Below are 23,622 nucleotides of genomic sequence, written 5' to 3'. Positions count from 1 at the left end.
TTCTACCTATCATCTATTAACAGGAAGCTTTTAACATTTAATTTGAACCACTGAGTTCAGCTACCGGGAATATCTTGCAATCAACGGGAAAGTACCCGGAACTTGCCTAGGGTGGGGAGGTGAGAGGGAGAATCCAATGACTGATTTCATATAAAGTCTATATTAGTCACTCAACAAAGAAAACAGTCCTGGTATAACTTTCCAGCTCTAAGTGAACTGCTGCTTAGAAAGACACACAATTTGCAACAGTAGATTTAGGTATCCTGACTAGAAGAGATTTCACTATTAGCATATCAAGGCATAAATCACAAACAAAATTTTGGAATATCCATGATGCTAAGTCACTGGATAGGCATTTTAGGTGTTTTTTTTTTTTTGCCTCTCCACATAAGATGCAAAAATATCCACTCCATAGTTCACTCCCCAGATCTCAAGACAAAGATGTAAACGTCTTCTGTGTTAGCACTTCAGCTCCAACACATAGGAACCACTAGCTGAGAGCAGTCACTCCAATTTTCCACCTCATACAATGCTACTCTTTGGTGCTGTTAGTGGATATACATAATTCTCATATATATACTTAATAATGCCTTTTCAGTCATTTCTACATTTCTACTTACACAGAGCATTGTCATATTGCATTATAAGGAAACTTCAATATGTTAACTCTCTGTAGATTACTACCCACCAGTTCTTTATTCTCCCATCTAGAATGAAGTAAACCATTGTGAAATGTATTTTTAAGAAACAGGAAGGCAAGAGCAACACATTACTCATAATAATTATTATGCCAAAATCTATGAAATATTATAAAGAAAACACAGAGCATCAAAGGTTTCTAACTTCCAAAGAAGATGGATTGGAAGTAATTATCCAATCTAGACATAAACCCATATGATAATTTTAGCCAAAACTGGGAACATCACTGATAACAGAATTAACCACATTTGATTTTTACACTATTTTAATACTGCAACTAATACTCAATTCCACACTTTGGTTGCGTAGACATAGCCAGTAGATACACCTGGATAAAGGTATTTTCTAAACTAAATTGCAATTTTCCTTAAGTTATTAGGAAATGTTAGCAATTAAGAGCCATAATCATAAAGGGAAGAATTTTTTTTTTTTTTTTTTTTACAAAGAGAAAAGAAGGCTAAGTTAAAAAATTCAAGGAAGCCTAGATTTTAAAAAAGGGAAGGCAGAAGGAGGAAAATAGATTCTGAGGAAATGTGAATGGCAGTCTGAATCCAAAGAGCGGTGAGCTACCTCCCACCATTGACTAAGAGAGAGTCCCAGAAAGATTCGTAAGTGAGGGGTGACTGAGCCAACAGAACTTGTAAACAATTTCCAGTGCTAATTAGTAAAAGAGGCAGAACTGCTTCATTCATTATTTAGGGAAACTCTGTCCAATTTATGCACAGATGGAAAGATACCAAATAATATGTGCTCCATGAGAAGAGCTGGTTTTAAGGAAGAGGGCCAGGCAGAAATGGCTCCTATGGAAAACCAGCTGGGGTCCCTTCCACTTTAGGGGACCGATGAAGAGTCTGTGATGTGCACCCCCTTTTAGGTTGATTGCCTCAAAAGATGTTACACTTTTATACAGGACATTGGGCACGATAGCATGAGGACAATGACCCACGGCCAAAATGGTCATTAGAAGGGAAAGTCTCATAGAACTTGGATTAGACCATTCCTTAGGCTTTGAAGTCCTGTCTCTTCCATGTCCACCAAGGAAGCTCTGATGCAATATCTAAAATGTGTCTTAATTCCTTTTTACTAAAAAGCAGATGACTATTTTTCTTTAAGTGATTTAATATCCAGCCTATAGGGATATCATAAACAAAGAGAGAAGCCTAGTTCTTAGAGAAAGCCATTGCCTAAATTCCAAGAGCACAGTGGTTAAAAACATAGGTTCAAATCCTGACATTGACTAGCTCTGTGATCCTGGCTAAGTTACTTCTCAGTAAAATCAGTTGCCTCCCGTATAAAATAGGGATAATAACAGTACATATTGCAGAGGGTTGTCTTCAGAATTAATTGAGATAACATTTGTAAAATGCATAGAAGAGTGTCCAGCACATACTGTACATTATATCAGCATTTGTTAAATAAATTAATTGCCACTGATTCAAATCAGATGATAAGGAAGACATAAAGAATGAATGAAAAGTTTTGAATAGAATGCTTTATTGAAGAGGCATGTTGTTATTCTTAAATTCTTGTGTCTCTTTTAAATTAGTGTAGAAAAATCCTGGGCCCCATATTTACTCAAATACAATATTTATTAATCACTCGCAGTGTGCCAAAGCTCTGGAGCAGATGCATAGGTGTATAAGCCATGATAAATGGAATAATACCTGCCATATCAGTAAACAAAGGATGTCACAGTCATCAGCGATTACAGCCGCCAGCCAGTGGTGAGCTGGTGAGCCCTGAGGGAACTCGGGAAGGAAAGAATACCTGCCATCTAGCAGCCATCAGACTGCAGCCACTCCCTATGGTGGTGAGCCCTGAGGAAACTTGGGGTATGAAAACACAGGATACTGGTCCCAGATAGCTGAGGTGCATATCAACGGAATGACTTCAGTAAGCCCAGACTCTTGCATCTTCCCGTATAAAGAAAACCGCTAAATTCCTTAACTTCAGATTTCTAGTTTTCTTTAATCAGCAGTAATCTTTTGTTCCTACTACCTGCCCTTTGTTGCAGAAATCCTATATGTCCCAGCTCCCCCCTCGACTCCTCCGAGCAGTTCTCTCAGGGTTACTTGAGATGCTGCCTCCCGGGCTTGAAGTCCAAAAAATTCCCACCAAATAAAACATAACTCTCAACTTTTAGGTTGTGAATATATTTTTTAGTCGCCAGCCAATATTGGCCCTCCTGGCACTAGTCTGGGGAAACAAACATCATTGAAACTGAAGAATAAGACACAACTGAAGTATAATTTCCAGAAAACATAATAAGTGCTCTCAAAGCAACCCACTGACTAAAGAATTGTAAGGAAAGTAATTTCAATAGGAATTTTAGAGGGAAGAAGGCAGTTCGGCCAACGTTGTCAAATAAGATTTTACATAGGAGGTGAGACAGGAGTTACGAGTTCAATTTGACTCGGCAGACGTGACAAAGTGTTTCTGATGAGTAGAACAGTGTAAGCTGAAACAAGAAAGCAAATGGCACACTTGGGGAAACGATAGAAAGGATGGCTCAGAGAACAAATAATGGAGACATAGTTCGAAAATACTGTTTATCTATGCCTCCATTGCCCCCACTTCTATTCACAAGCAAGAACTGGACCTGATGGGTAATAATTAAAGCCAAGATTCCTGGTCCATCTGTGTAAACGAGTTCTGGGGTACAGGAGAGAGAAAGTAAGGAGAGATTCTGAACAACAGCCTTCAGCTATAAAGAAATTAACCAGCGTTCAGCAGACATTCTGGGTACGAGATGTGGGTGGATCTGCAGGGATAAGACAGAAGTCTGGGCAGGTAAGACGGAAGCTCTTTGGGGAAGATCTTGAATGTAAGGCTAAGGAGTTCTGACTTTATCACATAGGCTAGCAGAACCATTGGAAGGTGCGTGTGTATGCTTTAAAGGACAATAACTTGGTAAAATAATATAAGCCAAGGGACAAGCCACTGTTTTCAATGGGTGAAAAACTAGCAGTTGCCAACAATCTAGGACTTTGAGATTTAAACTGTAAGATTATGATGCTCATAAAAATTTTATCATGTTAATAGTTCTCACATTTTTAAACATCTTACATACATAGAATATGTAGATTGGAAAGGGGGCTGTTCATGTCAGTTGATTAATTCACACATAATTTGCTTAACAGTGCCTTATATTTGATGACTTTGTATTTTTTTATCACTACTTTCTGGGTCTAATAGTACTAGTTCACAGAAAATGAATTAATGGCTCAAAATTAATCCATTGGGTATATAAAGTAGGAGAACATGAAAATCCTATCATAAATTATATACTGTAATATGGCATAAAGTTGTCAAAGTAAATAGCAAGTAAATTTTCAGGAAGAAAACACATATAAATCTATGCACAGAACAAAGTTCTCGACCAATGCATGATATTCATGAGCAGGGCAAAAGAAAAATTACAAACAGGAAATAGAGCAATGAAAATCTCAAGACTAAACTTTTTGGACCAGGCGTCTTTCATCTCTGGTCTTCAGTGTGCTGCCTGTTATAAAAAGTTGTCTAATAGTGACTTGAAGACATTGAAGCTTTCTGGTAATTTTCAAGGTAGGGTTCAGGTAAATCTATGGAGTTTTTCCAAAACAAGTGAAAAGCAAAAGCTTTTAAGTAAGACATTGATGAGTTGTCCCACTAAAGGCAGAGAAGAGATCATAACTAGAGAGGCATCAAAGTTGCAAAGAAGTTCAATAGCAACTAGTAATATCGTAGAAAAGCAAAATATACTAATTGCAAAACCCTATATGAAATGACACTGTTAGAAGATGAATATATCAGTGGAATACAATGTGAAAGAACATTTACTATTTATTATTACGTTTTTACCAGCAGATATTTTTCTTCAGAGTTGTACAAAATCACATGTTCACAGCATAAGGCAGATCAAATGTGTAGAAGGGAGAAACGATTGATGATTATTTGTTTCTTTCATCACTGAAAACTAAAGCCAGAGGCGAAGAGATTTCTTGTTTGTTAATAATAATTTTTTCAGCCTTCTTGCAATACAAGTGCGTTGGGATCGATATATATATATATTTTTTTAATATTGCTTTCCCTCTTTTTTTTTTTAATAGGGAGCATTTTCTTTTTTCAAATTTTATTTATTTATTTTATTTATGGCTGTGTTGGGTCTTCGTTTCCGTGCGAGGGCCTTCCCCAGCCGCAGCAAGTGGGGGGCCACTCTTCATCGCGATGCGCAGGCCTCTCACTATCGCGGCCTCTCCCGTTGCGGAGCACAGGCTCCAGACGCGCAGGCTCAGCAATTGTGGCTCACGGGCCCAGTTGCTCCGCGGCATGTGGGATCCTCCCAGACCAGGACTCGAACCCGTGCGCCCTGCACTGGCAGGCAGACTCTCAACCACTGCGCCACCAGGGAAGCCCTGGGATCGATATTAACTGAGTACCATCAATATGTACAGCAAAGTAAAATGTCGCCACGTGAATGACAGAAATTGGACCTCGGGGCAATCTAATACTGCTTTATTCACAGTTGGCAATGTAAGTATGCCTCCTGAACTTGACTGAAGTTTGAAGGAAATAAGGAAAGCTGTGAATCTGACCAGATCATAGCTGAGAATTTCCAGCATGCTGTGCAAAAAAAATGAGTAGAGAACAGAAGATTCTATTTCTTCACACTCAAGAACTCTGGCTGTTCAGAGTAAGGAACCTCAAAATGAGGTTTTGAAACAGTAAGTGAAAAAATCCAGTAAAAAAAAAAATTTCTTTAATTTCCAAAGGCTTGTCTCAGTGGTATGTTCAATATCTGGCAGAGCCTGAATCTATTATTTCATAGACAAGGTATCAAAAAATTTAACACTTATGAAGAGAGAGGAAAAGTTCCCAAGAAGGCTGAATGTTGATATAAATGGATTAGTTGACAAGAGATTCTTTCCTACTGTTTAGAGACATTCCAAGCTCATTGCAGAAAGAAGTCAGCACTGTACTGGCCGTATTTAACACATGTGAATGCCATAACTGAACATCAAGAAATAATTATCACAGACAAAACTAACCAAGAATTCATAAGAAATCCATTTGCCAGTATCTTCTGTGTTGATATGTCAACATTCCAGACACTTTTGAGAGAGGTGAGCCCTCAACCTAATTAGTTCCCAGTGGGGCAATGGATGTCCATCAGTGAAAACTCTCTCCATAATTTCTGATTCCTTGCATGATCAGAGAAACCAGAACTTGCTGACAGACCACCAGACGTTTTCTTTGCTTCACAACGACTTATAACTTAGGTCTTTCCAATTTGGTATAAATAAAGACGAAATGAAGAAACAGTCTCCGTAGAGAGTCTAATCTGCTGTTCAAACTCTCTTGGAACTGGTTATCAATATCCTGGTGAAAGACTGAAAATATCCTCCCTCCTCACTAATATAACTGTTGTCTTTTCCTTATTATAATTGCTATTATTACCATTTTAAATTGTGTATTATTGTTATTTTAAAACTGTGACACGTATTTTAAAACTTTTTTCTATAATTCATCCAGGTATACCCCGGATGGCCATTAAGTGATTTGCAGATGTCAAAAGATGGGGTAACTTTGATGCATTGGGTGGGTTGGAGCAAGAATAATGGTAGGCAGAGAGATGAAAAATAAGTCCAACGGATTAGTAGAGGTCTGAGATGGAGGCCCAAGAAATGAAGCTGAAGAGATAGCAGTTAAACTATGGAAAACAGAACTTCTGGATGTTGTGACAGAATGGATATGAGAGGATTCACTAAGGAAGACTCTGAGGTTCCAAGATGAGGGGAATAGTTGTATCAACAATAAAAGGGGGCAGTGAGTAATACAAGGGGGTAACACTCGTATATCCTAGAAATTGGGGATTTTAGTGCAAGCATGTTGAGTATGAAGTTAACATGGTAATGTCCAAGTAGAGAAGAATATTTTACATATAATTAAAATAACATTTGTTTGAAATAGAATTACAGATGTCGAAAACAAACTTTTGGTTACCAAGGGGTAAAGGGCGGGGAGGGATAAATTGGGAGATTGGGATTGACAGATACACACTATATATATATAATAGGTAACTAATAAGAAACTACTGTAAAGCACACGGAACTCTACTCAATACTCTGTAATGGCCTATATGGGAAAAGAATCTACAAAAGAGTGGATATGTGTATATGCATAACTGATTCACTTTGCTGTACACCTGAAACTAACACAATATTGTAAGTCAACTATACTCCAATTAAAAAAATAATAAAATAACCTTTGTTTGTATAGAGATGCTTCTAAAATGTTTGAAGATAGCTGGTTTTCCGAATGACAGTAAGCAAATAACATTGATCATTTGCCTAACAAACTGGCTTCATAAACAGACAAAGATAAATAACAGCTCAGACACCAAATTAGCATGGTCAAGATTAATACAAACATTGCAAAGAATCATTATTAGTACTAAATATCGTAGCACCAAAACACAACATTTAGTCTTCATAAATAATAATATTGTCCCTATTTTGGATAACTGATATAAATCTTTACAGTTTTCAGGATTTTATTTGTAGGTTTCCACTGATGTTTTCCAGTGTTTTTTTCCCTAGCAACAGATATGAAATTCTCCCCAAGAGTTGGCAGCAATACAAATGCCACTTTATATTCACTGTGAACCATCGTCTGCTTCCCTTCACTTGAGCATTTGCCTTTCTTAGATAATTAACAGTCACACACACACACACACACACACACACACACACACACACACGTACGTCAGATCCTCGCCCACTGACCCCACCAATCTCACAACGTGAAAACAGCTGAGATGGAGCAATGATTAGCAGTAAAACTAAAGTTGGAAAACAAAAGGTTTGCCGCTGGATGGCTTGGAGATTCCTTCAATACTTTGATATTGCTTTCCAAAACTTATAATAAGCTGATTTCATCTCCTACCAACACCCACATGCAACATGTCGAGAGAGGACAATGGCATTGAATGTCCAGTGCTTGGAGACTCTTTGTCATTGGACTCGCCTCAGAGCACATGGTGAATATATGGAATTAGCTCCTCAAGTTATTAAGCAAATACAAAATAGCTAAGAGACCTAGAAAGTTGAAAGGAGACCCAGGCTGGATTAAGGGTAGGAAGTGGGGTGCTGAGGAATTATTCAGGCATGAACTGTGTAATGTGAACATTAACCAAACAGCTGATATCATTACCAAGGAGCCAAACCCAGAAGTCCTAACCTTTTACCCTACGGTGGTCATTAGCCAGAGATGGGCAGACATCCGGATTCATTCCTCAGCTATGAGGACATCTTCAAAATGAGTGTTCTATTATAACACACGCGAAATTATGTGAAACATTATACACAGTGTGTCACCTAACAGCGATTTAATCCTTGGGTCTATCACAGAGTCACTGGGTAGCTCGCAACGGTCACTTTGTCTTTCTGAGGTTGTTCTCTCATCTTGAATAAATAATACTGACACGATAATACTAATCACCCAGGAATTTACTGCCAAGGAGACTTTGTGAAAAACTCATATAAAACAAATGTAAGAGCTATAGAATTGTTAAGTTTAGATGTGAATAACAATACTTTGATTTCCAGCATACAGTCTCGTGAGAGACTTTCTCACCTGCGAGTGTAAATTTGGGGCACTTTATCTGTACACTCCATCTATACTCAGAAATAGTTAACTAAAGAGACGCACAGAACTCTGAAAGCTGGGTTATCTGAGAAACTCGTTACCCAGAGAAACGAGTATTGGATCAGCCATAATTACCCTAGAGATATTTTCTGTCAGGACTGGGAATTAGAGTTTTACTTTCTTTCTTCTTTTTTTTTTTTGTAAAGTGTCACATTCCCTGAAAAGTCAATCTGCTCTCCCTTTCCACGGTTTCTTGCAGTACTTGTGTGCGGATGGCATTCAAGAGAAAACTCCAGCTCTAGGAGACAGATTAGCACTCACATCAAGTAGGACATCCTATAAACGTTTAAAATTCAGCTTTAGAAAATAAGGCTCTCCTTTACAAACTGACCCATCGGAACATAATTCCGTCCCACCTCCAGTCCCCACCTAATTCCCCTCTGCCCCAGAGCTGCTGGCGGGGATGCGGGTGGCGGGTACACTGCAGCCAGTTTCAACCTGACTTTTGGAGACACAGAAATCTGGCCTTTCTCCTGCTCTGCCTCTTGCGGTCTGTGACATTGTGTCAACCACCTGAACTCGCTGAACCTCCTTTCTGAAGACAGTAACATATGATGGGCAAGGTGGCTGCATTGGAAAATGTCTGTGAAGTGCCTAGTAGAAAATCCGATACCTAGTAGGTATCAACTAAATCCTAGCTAGGATGGTAATTTGCATAGAAATGCGAAGTACTAAAAGGAAAAGATAATATACATAATAAAGACCCCGAACCTAGTACTGTTTCTGAACTGCCGCAGAAAACCCAGCATTGAAAGCAATTTTTTTATCCAACTGTCAGATACCCTGTGATGTAAAAGCACATCACATACTGATAGAGCTGAGGTGCTGGGGTAGGGGGGCTATCTCAAGGGATCTGTATCACACACCTTCCAGTGGAAATATACCTTCAAGGACTCTCTTCAGAGTCTTTGGAATGCATACAAAACATCCAATCAGCTTCATAATAACCAAAGAATTAGTTGGCTTGAAGGAACATTTGTTCATTCTGCACTATTTTCTCAGTGAAGGTCATGGAGTCCACACTGAATTATCTGGAGGGACAAACACACAGGAGGTTCGCTGGTACATTTCCTGCTTGGATGCAGAAGGCCTGCACAATTATATTCTCCCTTTATTCAGTCCCTAGCATCGTGCTGGCATAGAATGGATGCCTCCAAATTATTTGATGATTGAATGTACAGAGTGGGACTCAGGGTACTTTGGAGACAATGGAAGGGACCAAATGCACAAAGATCTGGCAGAGGTTAATTCTTGACAATTAGATCCACAGAAGCCCCACTAAGAAATGTGATGTATTGGGTTGGCCAAAAAGTTCGTTCGGGTTTTTGGTAAGACGGCACAAAACCCACCCGAACGAACTTTTTGGCCAACCCAACATATGCTTGTTGGTTTTTTTTTTTTTTCCCCCTATGAGCATGAAGATTCTCATATTTTGCCACAAGTTTAGCATCTTGGGCAACAGCTTCCTAGCCTTCAAGAGGACGTTTTCCAGCACTGGAAAGGCGCGCCAATTGAAACCTGAGCCTTTCCAGATGTGCTTGAGCAGCCAGTCAGTCACATTCTACCATGATTTGCTCTGTGAAGAGAGCTCTCTTAAGATGGGGAGGGAATTCCTTTCATAAGATCTTTTCCAGGTCTCTTCAATACAAATTTTTCTCTTTTATTGATGCCCCTTCAAATGCTGAGTCTTAATGAGTCTCCACCAGTTGATAAATTCGGTTCAATAAAAACAGTTTGGTCTGGGTACAAGGCCAGTAAGCTATTAGCAGGAACTGTCTTGCTCATCCTTATCCCCTCCCTACCTCAGGCCTGAACATTTACCTTATGTTGTAGCATATTCTCACTTTCAGTCGTCAGTAATTGCCAGACGAGTCTCCCATGTTAATTTATGGCACTTAGTATATAGTACAATTGAAAGAGCGCTGGACTTGGGGACCACAAGAGCTAGGTTCTGATTTGAGACACGGCTCCAGTTGGCTGCATGACCACGAACAACTCATAGATACTTATCAGGCCCTAGTTTTCTCATCTGTTCCATGAGAGGGCTGGACTAAGTCTCTTTATTCCCTTTTCAATCCTGAAATGTGAATAAATCTCAGATTAGTTTAGGATGCCCATTGTAGGTGCTCAATAAATGTTAGTTCACGTGAAGTAACAAAGTTAATAATTCAGCGTAAAAATGTTTTAAAACTACTCCTTTCAACTTGCAGTGATTTCTGCCACATAATACGCAATGACAAAAGCAAGAAACGGAAAATGTGTATATTATAATCTCATATTTTAAAACAATGACCAAAACGTCTATATAGCCATAGTGTGTATGTAAGAATGTACATATGTATGCGTGTATATGGGTGTGTATGTATGAGTTGTATATATCTTTAAGTATATGAGCTTGGGGGAAAAATAGATACATTCTAGGTTATTAACTTAGTTTTTTTACTTTATTGCACATTTATGAGGTGATGGCTGATGTTGATGTAGAAAATGGAAAGAGGAAAAAGTGGAAACAAAACCAAAAAGGGTAACAATAATCAAAACTCTGCTTATCTCTCCCCACCAACCGTATTTTCTCATTTCTATAAAATTACCTAGCATGATATCACTTATATGTGGAATTTATAAAAAGGGTACTAATGAACTTATCTACAAAACAGAAATAGAGTTACAGATGTAGAAAACAAACTTATGGTTACCAGGGGATGGGGGAGGAGGGATAAATTGGAAGATTAGGATTGACATATACATACTACTATATATAAAATAGATAACTAATAAGGACCTATTGTATAGCACAGGGAACCCTACTCAATACCCTGTAATGGCCTATATGGGAAAAGAATCGAAAAAAGAGTGGATATATGTACATGTATAATTGATTCACTTTGTTATACACCTGAAACTAACACAACATTGTAAATCGACTGTACCTCAATAAAAATTTAAAAAATTATCTACTATGTATGTGCACATGTAAAGAGAAATTTTTAAAATCACTTTATTTATTGCCTTCTCCCAATTAAGAGATTCCATCATTTTCAGGGGGGTATTTTTTATTCGGAGGCAGAAGAGTGAGCTCTGTGGGCAGCATGAACTTCGAGGACCTGCAAATTGCACCGGGATGGAAGGTAAGATGAACGTTGTCAGTATGAATGATTTATTCCTTCACTGTCTTTCATTTTACCAGCTCTTCTGATGGGCTGTAGGAGTATGGAAGGTCAATAAGAGAACTGATTCAGGGCGGGGGCAGGGGCACGGGCAGGGGCAGGGCAGGTGTTGCAAAGAGGATGAGTTCAAAGGTCAACGGAGCCAGGCAGCTGATGAAGAAGAAATTCAAGCGATCAACCATGAGATCCTGAAAAATGAAGCCTAAAGGGGCTTGAAAACAGGGAGAGAAGAAAGGGTTCAAGACTAGAAGTACAGAAGAGGTCAAAGGGCAGGTAGGATTGAGAGGTTCTTATTGAAAGAGAATAACAGGTACAGGCCCAGGTTATGACAAGTGGCTGAGGAGTAGATTCCTGTGGATATAAGGAGATAAAGAAGAGGGAGATGGCAGAACCACAAAGCTAGGCTGTTTAATGGGTCATTCCAAGCAAATGAAGACAGCACACACAAGCACGTCAGGGACTCAAGTAAGACCATGAACCTCTTGCCTAATTCACTTATGAATGTTCATTAAGGACATTTTCAGGGCCTCCAAAGTGAGTTACAAGAAGGGATAAGCTGTGTGCAGCCCAATGGCAAAATCCTTCAAAGGGGATAATTTTTTTGGACATGGTCATAAATATGGCCAATATCTGAAGATTCTGGTTGGAAAGAGGAAAGCCTCCAGACTAACCTCCCGCCATTCTCCAACTGCATGTGTGTGTGTGCATGCGTGTGCATGCGTGTGTGTGTGTGTGTGTGTGCATTTGTGGGGGGGGGGGCGGGGAGGGGGAGCTGGGCTGCAGGGAACCACTGTCCTTGAAGGAGACCTAGGTTTCAAAGCCAGGGACAAAATGTTGAGAAGATGGAAAATTTGTTAGCAATCCAGGAATAAGAAATCCAGGCAGAGAGCCAGGTCAGCAGTAGAGGATGAGAGTGGGGCAAGCTGACCCAAAGGAGATGAAAATTGAAGTTTGCTAACCAAAAAGAGCCTAAGCTTTGCACAACGCCTGGGGCTTTTCGTGATGAGGAAAAATTATATATATATATATATATAAATGATGAGCCTAAAGATTTCCCAAACTGTGTTCAAGTTGTTTTGATACTAAGATTAAGGCCCCAGGGGATGGTACAACCTGGAATGTTCCCTAAGGCTTCAGTGGTCCCTATCTGTGCTCCCTGCATTTGGGAAGGACAATGGGCAGAACTATTGTCCCCATGATTCACATCGAGTGGCCAGATAGGACAGCAGATAAGCAGCTCAAGAGCCCCTCACAGCAGCGGGAAGTGATAAGCCAGGTGAGTGGTCTGAAGCAGAGCCAAAATATCACATGATACCGCTTATATGTAGAATCTATAAAAAGGGTACAAATGAACTTATCTACAAAACAGAAATAGAGTTACAGATGTAGAAAAGAAACTTATGGTTACGGGGTGGGGGGGAATGGGGGAGGGATAAATTGGGAGATTGGGATTGACATATACACACTACTATACATAAAATAGATAACTAATAAGGACCTACTGTGTAGCACAGGGAGCTCTACTCAGTGCTCTGTGGTGACCTAAATAGGAAGGAAATCTACAAAAGAGTGGATATATGTATACGTATAACTGATTCACTTTGCTGTACACCTGAAACTAACACAACATTGTAAATCAACTACACTCCAATAGAAACAAAAACAAAATAACGCTGAGGTGAAATGAGTAGTTGAACTACATACGCTGGCGGAAGTTCAGGTGACTTGGGTTCAGGCTCAATCCTGCTGCCTATTGTAGGGACCTGAGAACCTTCCTTAAGGACCATCACCCTGTCTAGGCTACCTGCCAGAACTCCTTCTCCCACCCGCCCTTAACTTTGACATGACAGCCAGGTTCATCTGTGTTATTAAAAGGTCCCTGATCATTTCTTTGTAGCCCGGGTAAGGACAAAGTAGCCATGTCTGCAGGGTAGGAGGAGCTGAGGGGAAGGAAGACTTGGAAACCGTTTAAGTAACTGACATTTGGAAACTCAAGAGCTACCCTTAGCCCTTCTCCATCATATTCTGAAAATGTCCATTAGCTGTATCTGGATTTACTGAGAAGTCTGTATTTTCAGAACCTCTGTGGAGGATGAATTAATTTTTTCACTAGGAAACAGGTCAGATTGTCATATTTGTTTTTAATAGCCAGGGCAGTAAAATAATGAAAGTTTGAAAGAAATGCTCGACAGCCACTCACAGTATACTATTATTAGCCCCATGATGAAACCGCTGTACAGCTGACCCTCGAACAGCGCAAGGGGGTTAGGGACAAGTATACCTTAGGGTCAACCCTCCACACACATGGTTCTTCTGTATCAGAGGTTACACATCACCAGAGTCAACCAACCAAGGACAATCCTGTAGTTCCACAGTATTTACTACTGAAAAAATCCACAAGTAAGTGGCTCTACGCAGTCCAAACCCCCTGTTTTTCAAATTCAAAACCCTGTGTATCTGCTTTATTTGTCAATTATTTTATGTACGCTTCATTAAGGGAAACCAGGCAGTCAATCAGACTAGTGTAGACAGAATCAGTTCACCTGCCCAGGCCTCAGTTTTATAACAATAAAACGGGAATAACGCCAGGAGTGTTTTACCCGACTGATCCTTGCCACAGACACCATTACCACTACCCTGCCTCTCACACTCACAATTGTGCACACGTGCACACACACACGTGCACACACACGCATGTGCACACACAATGCAACACATGTATGCACACGCACGCATGCACACACACACGCACTTTTAAAAACTGGCAGAAATAGGAGAGACATCCTAATTCTTGAGAGAGAGTTTTCTGGTTGCTTTATTGACTTTTTCTGAAATGAGTAACTTAAGAGGTAAAAAAGAAACTAGGCTTCCCTCTGTGTAAGGGGGTGGAACAGAAGAGAGAGAAGCAGAATGGATTTGCAGGTACAGGAGGGCGTGCATACGTAGTGGTTAGGTATTCGTTGTGTCTTGTAAAATGAGCTTCCATCCTTCCTGTCTAGATCCAATCAAAGCAGAGGAGAGGAAAGGCGCTATTTGGTAAAATGTGCTCAGGTGGAATGTACACCAGACAGGGCCCTTTTGAGATCATCAGCATCAAACATTCCAGGATTAGCTAATGTTCCATCAGTTAACTCCTCCCTCAAAGCACCCGGACATGGTTATGAACTGCCTCACTTCAATAAAAAGCTCCATGTTCCTCTGAAAAGTGAAACAACATGAATAAAAAGGCGTTTACTGCTTTTGAAAATGATCCCAATATAATGTTGGTATTCAGTTTTTAGAATTGTGTTTCCCAAGGTTATCCTATGGCATAATAAGTAAAAACTATTATAGGTTTGAGAAGAAACTCAATAGTACTTTCATGTGCTATAAAAAGATAATTTACAGAAAAACAAACCGAAAGTCAACAGATGGAAGGAACGCCACATGGGTAAACAGACAACATGGGAAATCCTTTCTACACAGGACTTAGGAAGGAGTGTAATTTACTCTCTGGTGGGGCTGCAGTGATGTGGCAGAGTGGGGAGAGAGGGCTGAAGCACTGGGAGGGTTCAGGGGGAGTGGAGGTGCTCAGAGCAGATGTCACCCCCCTAACACAGGTGATGGTAAAGAGATACAATAAGTCCCCTACATATGAATGAGTTCCATTCCGAGAGCGCGTTCGTAAGTTCAACAAAGTTAGCCTAGGTACCCAACTAACACAACTGGCTATATAGTACTGTGCCGTCGTAGGTTTATAATACTTTTCTCACAACTAATACATAAAAAACAAACACAAAAAAATAAAGAAAACATTTTTAATCTTATAATACAGTACCTTAAAAGTACAGTAGTACAGTACAACAGCTGGCGCTTCTTAGAAGTACCAGCTACATCACCACTGCTTTTACGCTTGCTTCCGGACATCCTGGGCTTGAAATAAAGATACTGTACTCTATAGAGTACTGTGAAGTATATAAAATCACAACCACTTGTAGAGGATGCACACAGGTGACAACGTACGCCAGACACGTGAACTAACTTACGTGATCGGACATGCGAACGCACGTTCGCATCTTTGAAAGTTCGCAACTTGAAGGTTCGTACGTAGGGGACTTACTGTAGTCACAGCATAGGCCCTATCGTTGGCAATGGTTTTTTGCTTCCTGGGAGAAAAGCCTCTCTCGTGTCAGTTACCACACTTTATGCCAACTGGCTGCACAAGAGGCATATCCCTTAAACTAAAACCCCCTTTGCCACCCCAGCACATCTCTTCGGCGTGTGGATTAGTTCGAGCTGAAAACGATCAAGGTCTAAAAAACTCAGGAAGAAATTTTGACCTTCCCCCAACTGCCTAAAAGAGAGCCTGTTGCAGGAATAGAGCTATCATCACTGATGTCTGCAAAGAATATGGACCAGGTGGGATGGGGGAACCCCCTAGATATCAGCGTCCACTCTGGGTCCCACTGTCTCTGCAGGGCCCAGCAAACATTTATTTACCAAACATTTGCTTTTCATCTTCATGTGCATTGCCTTCCTCCCTTCTGACGTCCCAAACCACTACCCCCAACATCCTCTGTTGTCTTTAGCTGAAGATGGTATTTCAAGTGAGGGTTTAGGCCATCTTGGTGAGTTACTCAGTTTTCCTGAGTCTCTCCCATGGATCCTTGTTTTTCAATTTTGGTGTGATTTTTCTCCTCTTAATCTGTTTCATGTCAATTTAATTCTTAGACCAGCCAGAGCACTTAGAAGGGAAGAGGAAAAGTTCTTCCTCCCTAACAGCCCGATTTGATATTGCTGTACAGGTAGGAAAAAAAGAAAATGCTGATTCTTCCTGGGTTTAGCAAACTCAGGAAACCACTTCCTCTGGTATAATACAAGGGCACCTGCACCTTCAGAGACAGATCTACTAAATGAAGGCAGGAAGTCAGGCAAATACCTACTGAGTAGGTATATCACATCTCATGTCATGTTCTAGATGCCATGGAACAAGCCAGTCAGGGTCTCTGCTCTTGTGGAGCGTACGTTCTAACGATGACGTAACGAAGCCAACAAAAATAGTGATTTTTAGTTTATATTGGCTCTTTGGGAACAAGGTGAAGGGAGCCAAATATGAAGCTATTTGTCAGCAAATATAGACCTGATTTGTCAACACTCCCCTTTCCTTCACCCCTGGCAGATCATTTCCCGGGTCAACGATGACATTCGCAGCTGCTCAACCCTCCTCAACAGGCACTCCCGACAGCCAATAAGATAATTCGTCAGTGTCAGCCCATGAAAACCTAATCCAGAGTTATCTTATATTTGACAGACATACCTATATTTTACCCAGCCTATTTTATTTTTGGTTTTTTCTTTTTTTATTATTTGTTGGACAATGTGAAACTCCTTATCCTAGCTGTACTGGAGGAAAACAACAAAAGGGAAAGATGCGGCTGTCCTCTAGGCGGTGTTTGAAAAGGGATTTTGAAGAACACAGGGATTAGAGCCAGTCTGGTTCACAGCCCTGGAAACAATTTAACTTGAAAGCTGAGCCTCCAGGTGGCGGACCCAGGGCCTGCTGTACAAACATTTTCATTCTCCTCCAACATTTTCCTCACACTGATGTTTTCTGGGAGGGTTTGAAGCTTTATTTTAACAACTGTGACCAGTGTCTTAAAAATGGCACTCACGTGCTTTGGACATTGTCTTCAATCCAAGGAGCGGCTGGCCATTTACTCTTTTAGTATTTTCTCTCGGGCTCTGACTGGTTTTGCTAGGGGTGGCGACTGGCTGCCCTGCTCACTGGTGGCTTCCTGGCTACAGTGGAATCTTGTCTCCATGGTAGCAGCCCCTTCTTACTGCCACTCTGTGACACTCCGCAGAACAGCTGGCTGCCACCTATGTCTTCCTCATCTTGTCCCTGGTTTTTATGGAACTGTGGATGCCTGACCACATGCTAAGCCTTTAACCACGTGCCTTGCTCAGATCTCTGGAAGCTATGGGGTTGGCCAAAAAGTGCGTTCGGGCTTTTCCGGAAAAGCCCGAGCGCACTTTTTGGCCAACCCAATACTTATCAAGGCCTCTCTCCTTGCTACTTGTTTTGATTCACTGCCCGGCTTTCACTCCTGGCTGTTGGTGTTATAATACCTGACTGCTGAGACTGCTTCAGACTCCACTGTCTCAGCCTCTCCAGACCTAAGTATGCCTCACCGCCCAAGGCCTAGCGCTAATGTACTTAGACATCTCCTCTTCTTCTGAGTTACTTCGCATGTTTCCAGGAAAAGAAGGGGTGCAGTGCAGGGAGAGGAAGAGAAGGAGGAAGAGGGAGAGGAAGGGGAAAGGGAGGAAGGAGAAATAATTTCACGCAACTGAGGTCCTACAGCTATGTGCCCGCTAGTCAGATCATTCTCGTTTCTTTAAGCTTTCAACTGTTTGGCCTTCCTTTGTGTAAAGTGCTGAGGATCAGCCCCAGCCTGATTTTCCAAAACACACTCCTGAAGCACCTCTCTAACCCATCAGATAGCACATAATCACTAAATACAAGTTAATGTCAATATTATCCAAAACAAAACATAATTAGCAGGGCAGTGTGCTGTGAAAATTATAAAAAGCGTTCAAAAGCCAAGTATAAATGCGTTTGAATTATCTACGGTTTAGGAGTATTTGTGCCACTGTTCCTCTCCATTAGGGCAGAACCAGCGTTGACTTTAGCTATGATTTCATGGTCTATAATAACAACCATTGAGAACTGGGGATGGACTGCAGTTCTGTTCAAATATTGCATGAATCTTCTTCAGTATCAACATTTACTCAACCGCCTTCTTCTAATGAGAGCCCATCTATGTGACTTCAACGTAATAGACACAGGCTAGTCTCCCTAGATCCAGAATGTGCCAAATATATTCAGTGGGAAAATGCAGTTCAGACTTGGCTTCCAAGATTCAAATGTATTAAGCAACTCCCTTAAGAAGCACTGTGCAGTGAATCGCAGTAAGAAAACGATAATAACGAATACTAGGAGAAATATTTCAGACACAGGGAGGCACAATTTCAAATAATGGGACAAAGCTACAGACCAGCCTAATGTGCAACCTTCAAAGATGGGGAGTCTCTTCTTGAATCTGGGCTATTAAGTGCCTTCATGAAGGGCCCTTGAAGTAGAAAGTCTTGTGTAGTTTTTCTGTAGACAGTTTTAAGGACAATGATAAATATGTTTCTAATCTTAATGCCTTTGCCAGATGATTGCCCCAGAATGCAAAAGCAGGTCTAGGAAAGATGATTAGATCCCCTGAATCTTTGTGGCGTAGGTCCCTAAATTCATGTATGTTATAATGTAGGTAAACTGCAGAAAGCACAGGGTTCAGGCAAAGTTACAAAAAGCAAAGAATGTTTCGCTCCTACTGTGATTTTTTTTAAAGATGAAATATGAACATGATTTTTAAAAATGCAACAGTTCAAAAAGAGCAGAGTAAAAAGTAAGTCTCCTTTCCACTCCTGAATAGACAGACAAAAAAAAAAAGGCCAAAACATCTTTCTTGGAACAATGTAGAGACTGATTCTTCTTGCAGTAAACATTACCTTTTACCAAAAATGTTTTGAGAATGATGTCTCCTTGACGATGTGGAACACTTTCACTGATTTACTCACATACATTTATTGAGCGCCTACTCTGTGCTCGGCCTGATTTTTCTAGACATTTGCATTTTTCTACTACTTCTTCTCTTTCTAGTTATGGTCCTTTGCCTCTCCTGGATGTCCAGCCATTCACCGTTCATTAGAACCAGTTCTGTCTGTGGCCAGGAAAGATAACAAGCTCTTGGTCAAAAACTCAGCCCAAGTCACTCCACCACTGGGCCCAGTTTGATCCTGTATTTTGGCCTTCACGATGGAGCTTCTGTCCTGTGCATTTTTTGTCCCAGCTGTAGCTCTGCCTTATTCAAACGTGTCAGTCAAAGCTTTCACGACCTGCCCAGCAGAGGATCATGTTAATCACCATGTACTTTGAAGTCAGGTGGCTTGGGTAGGAATATTTACTTTCTTACTCATTAGCTCTGGGCAAGTAAAAACTTCCATGGGGCTCAGTTTCCTCATCTGATAAGTAAAAAGACTATCAGTACCAACTTCATAGTGTTAGGAGAATAAACTAATCTCTAAAGTTCTTAGCAGTATTGTCGACTATTATGCATGTAGTCATGAAAAGGGCTGGGGTCCAACATTGCTCTTGAAACTTACTGAGAATGAAAGACTCAGTTTAGATTTTTTCCATTGAATCTTAGTCCTATTCTAGAATCCTTTCTCTTTATAATAAGGAAGTCTCTGATAATGTTGGTTTGCCTATACCTCCAAATATGTCTACTTCATCTCTCTGCTTGTCAGGATACCTTCTTGTGTCTTCACAGGCTTCCACGATGTAGAATCCTTACTGGCACCTGTTGTCCATTTTCACAGACACTGTGCATCACATTGTATCCTCCTGACCAGACTTCATCCTTTGCCTTTCAGCTGTTTTTCCTGTGCTTTGCCACGATGAACATCAGTCTGGCGGCCATGTGAGTTGGAAAGACAGACAGCTCCCAGTTGGATATATCCTGCTGTTTATGCCAGAAGTCCAGGGTTCCATAGGGCATCTAACGCTCACCTGTAAGGTAACGTCACAGCCAGCCATGGTATGTGCAGGTAAGAGAATACGTAAGTTTGAAAAATCTCAGTTTCCTCCAGTGCACTTCCTACCCATTATCAGAGGTCAAACTTATCCACAGACATCAATCTGAACTCACTTCACTCAGACAACTCACCCGTTCAGTGGCACGACTGACCTAGAGATAGGTTATGGAAATAATGCCTACTGCCAAGTTCTCTCAACCAATGACCTCCCCCAGCTTTGGTGGCAGGCTATGGTTTACGGGAGACCCCTGATAGTGGAAGGTACGATAAAAGCACAAACTGTTTCATTTTCTCGAGTTTCATGGCTGGAAAATGAAACTACAAAGTGTATGATTGTTTTACCAAGCTGAAAGGAGCCAAGTATAACACCTTGGAGGATGAAGTAAAAGATTTCTTTAGCAAACAGAAGAGAGGTGATATACAACTATCTATGGTAAATAAAAACTGGCTCACCTTATTCGGATTTTAAAAGCCACCATACATGTGGGAATATTAAGGTACTTTATACACCACCATTTAGATTATGCAGTAATTATTCGTTTTATTGGCTCACAAAGCGTTACTATCTTACTTGTACCCAGAAGCAGGAGTGGATTCTAAGGCCATCCAAAAATTTAAAAATCAGATATTCAAACCAGTGAAATTTAAAAAAAATAATGATAATATAAAAGCACAACTTATTCACCTGAAATAGTAGAATAAAATAATTTAGTTGATGTATTTTGTTGATTAGAGCATGAGGCTAATGAAGTCGAGGGTTCACTTCCACATTTGCTAATGAACCTACTGATTCACTGATACAGCCTATACTAGTTACAGCCTATGATTCTGTCATCACTGACCACAACTGGAGTTTTCAGAGCAATGATAGACAACTACAGCCAAAATCAGAAAAGTAAACCTCAGAATTTTTTCTTTATTTAGGGAAAGAGAGAACACATTAAGTTGGAGATCTAAAACATCCCTCCAAGTCAAATAATAAGATTCTGGGAATATAAGAACAAGCAGTCGGGCTTCCCTGGTGGCGCAGTGGTTGAGAATCCGCCTGCCAGTGCAGGGGACACGGGTTCGAGCCCTGGTCTGGGAAGATCCCACATGCCGCGGAGCAACTGGGCCCGTGAGCCACAACTACTGAGCCTGCGCGTCTGGAGCCTGTGCTCCGCAACAAGAGAGGCCGCGATAGCGAGAGGCCCGCGCACCGCGATGAAGAGTGGCCCCCGCTTGCCGCAACTAGAGAAAGCCCTCGCACAGAAACAAAGACCCAACACAGCCAAAATAAAATAAATAAATAAATAAAAATTAAAAAAAAAAAAGAACAAGCAGTCACTTTCCAATCATTTTCTGCATCCTTCACCATCTACATGATATGTTATGTCCATTTATACTTTCCACTCTTTTCTCCTTTAAATGTAAACGAACCTTCCCCAAGTTACATCGATTCCCTCAGAAAAGGTTGTAATACACTAGGCCTAGTATGTCACCTCTTTTTATACAGATACAGCTTCCAAGCTTCAGGGAGAAAATAGATCTAAAAAGATGGCACCTTTCCCAAAGTGTTTGAATGTAAAAGAAATGGCAGCAATGCCAGGCTTATACCCAGCAGGCCTGGGAAGAAACAGGACTTAAATGAATTAGATATCGATTGCTTGGATATTTTTGAAGTTTCCTTTGATCTGAATTGGTTCTCCAGACAAGGGATTGGATTTGGACGTTAAATGACAGTGAAAATAATTCTTGAAAATACAAAAATCTCAGTTAGAACGTCGCTTCGAGGTCATTTATTCTAAGCTTCAATTCCTTCCACTTCCATCATTAGTGATTTGTCAAACCATCATTGAGGAACTCCTGATAAGAAACATAAATTAATTAATTAACTAATGAGAATGATTTGCAAGGTTGGAAAGGAAGAGCTCTTCACTAAACTTTGATAATCCCATAACTATTATTTTTAGAAAATTACAAGTCATTTATTTCCTTTCTGATGGCTATCCCTATGTGGTTTGAAAATGAATATGACTTTCAAAACCTCTTAGTAACCAGCTTTGGGATTTTCTTTTAGAAACTCCAAAAATATATGCTGAAGTTGAGTGCTTCTGAGCAATGCCTCCATAATGTCCCACTGGAATGAAACAGGAATGGATAAAACATATGAAAACTACATCCCAACATAATATTAGTGGAGGTATAGTTCCTTTGCAAGTTTAATTGCAGCACTTGTCAAATTTTATGTATTGTTATGTATGTGCTAGGTTGGTCACTATGTCTCATCTAAAGATTTGGCCATTTGCACAAGTGAAAGTGAGCATTCTTATAATTGCTTTTAAATCATAGACTCTCACAGCTCCTAATTTTCCCTTTATGTTTCATTTCCTTTACCATATTCAAATCTCAGTTGGAAAAGCAAAGGATGTTCCCTTACTGTCAAGAAAAGCATCCCTCATTTTGCTCTGAGTAAGAAATATTCCCAGTGAAGCCAACACACACTGCCTCTCCCTCCTCTTACTCTCTGTCATGCATTATCTCACGTACTGCTCCCTTCAGCTTTGAGAGGGAAGTACTATTATTGTTTCCATTGAACTGATGATAAAACGGAGGCTCAAAGAGGTCAGTAACTTGCTCAAGGTCACACTGCTAGTAAATGCAAGAGCCAAGACCCTAAGCTCATGCTCCTGATTGTGGCATCCCCTGAATATATCCATTTGTAATTCTGATATATTCCAGCCAATTTACATTTATACACACCATTGGCTGAAAAGATGAGGTCATTACTTTCCTGAAGAAGTGGTACAACTCTCTGTCTTTTAGATTACTCACAGTCTACTGTAGACAAAAAATGTTGCCTGCCATTTCAGTAAACAAAGAATGTTGTCGGCCATCAACCCAACAAACTATCAGCCACTACAGCACCTGATGGTGCACCCTGAGGGGGATTCAGGATGAAGAAAAACAGGATACTGGCCCTAGATAGTTAAGATGCACATCAAAAGAAAAATTTCAATGAGCCCAGACTCTTGCATTGTCCCGTATGTAGACAGGCACTAAAATCATGAACTTGAGGTGCCTGTTTTTGGTGATGAGCAGTAATCTTTTGATGTTTGACTACATTTTTTTAAACCATCAATTCCTATATCTTGGGAGATTGGGATTGACATATACACACTACTATATATAAAACAGATAACTAATAAGAACCTACTGTATAGCACAGGGAACTCTACTCAATACTCTGTAATGACCTATATGGGAAGAGAACTAAAAAAGAGTGGATATAGGTATATGTATAACTGATTCACTTTGCTGCACACCTGAAACAAACACAACATTGTAAATCAACTATAATCCAATAAACATTAATCTTAAAAAATTCCTGTATCTACTGGCTCCTCCATCACCTCTTTGAAGCAGTCCCTCAGAGCTATCTGAGAGGCTGCCTTCCCAGACCATA

The 23,622-nt window shown here is 40.4% G+C and overlaps 1 protein-coding gene across 1 annotated transcript in view; it reads right to left on the bottom strand.

The window, feature by feature from the left end:
- The window catches only part of NRG1 (neuregulin 1), a 1,032,063-nt gene that overhangs the window by 716,769 nt on the left and 291,672 nt on the right, over positions 1-23,622 (bottom strand). The window lies entirely within an intron of this gene.

This window comes from Eschrichtius robustus, chromosome 21 (assembly GCF_028021215.1).
Source record: "Eschrichtius robustus isolate mEscRob2 chromosome 21, mEscRob2.pri, whole genome shotgun sequence".
Taxonomy (NCBI): Eukaryota; Metazoa; Chordata; class Mammalia; order Artiodactyla; family Eschrichtiidae; genus Eschrichtius; species Eschrichtius robustus.
This window is presented reverse-complemented; position numbering and strand designations above follow the sequence as displayed.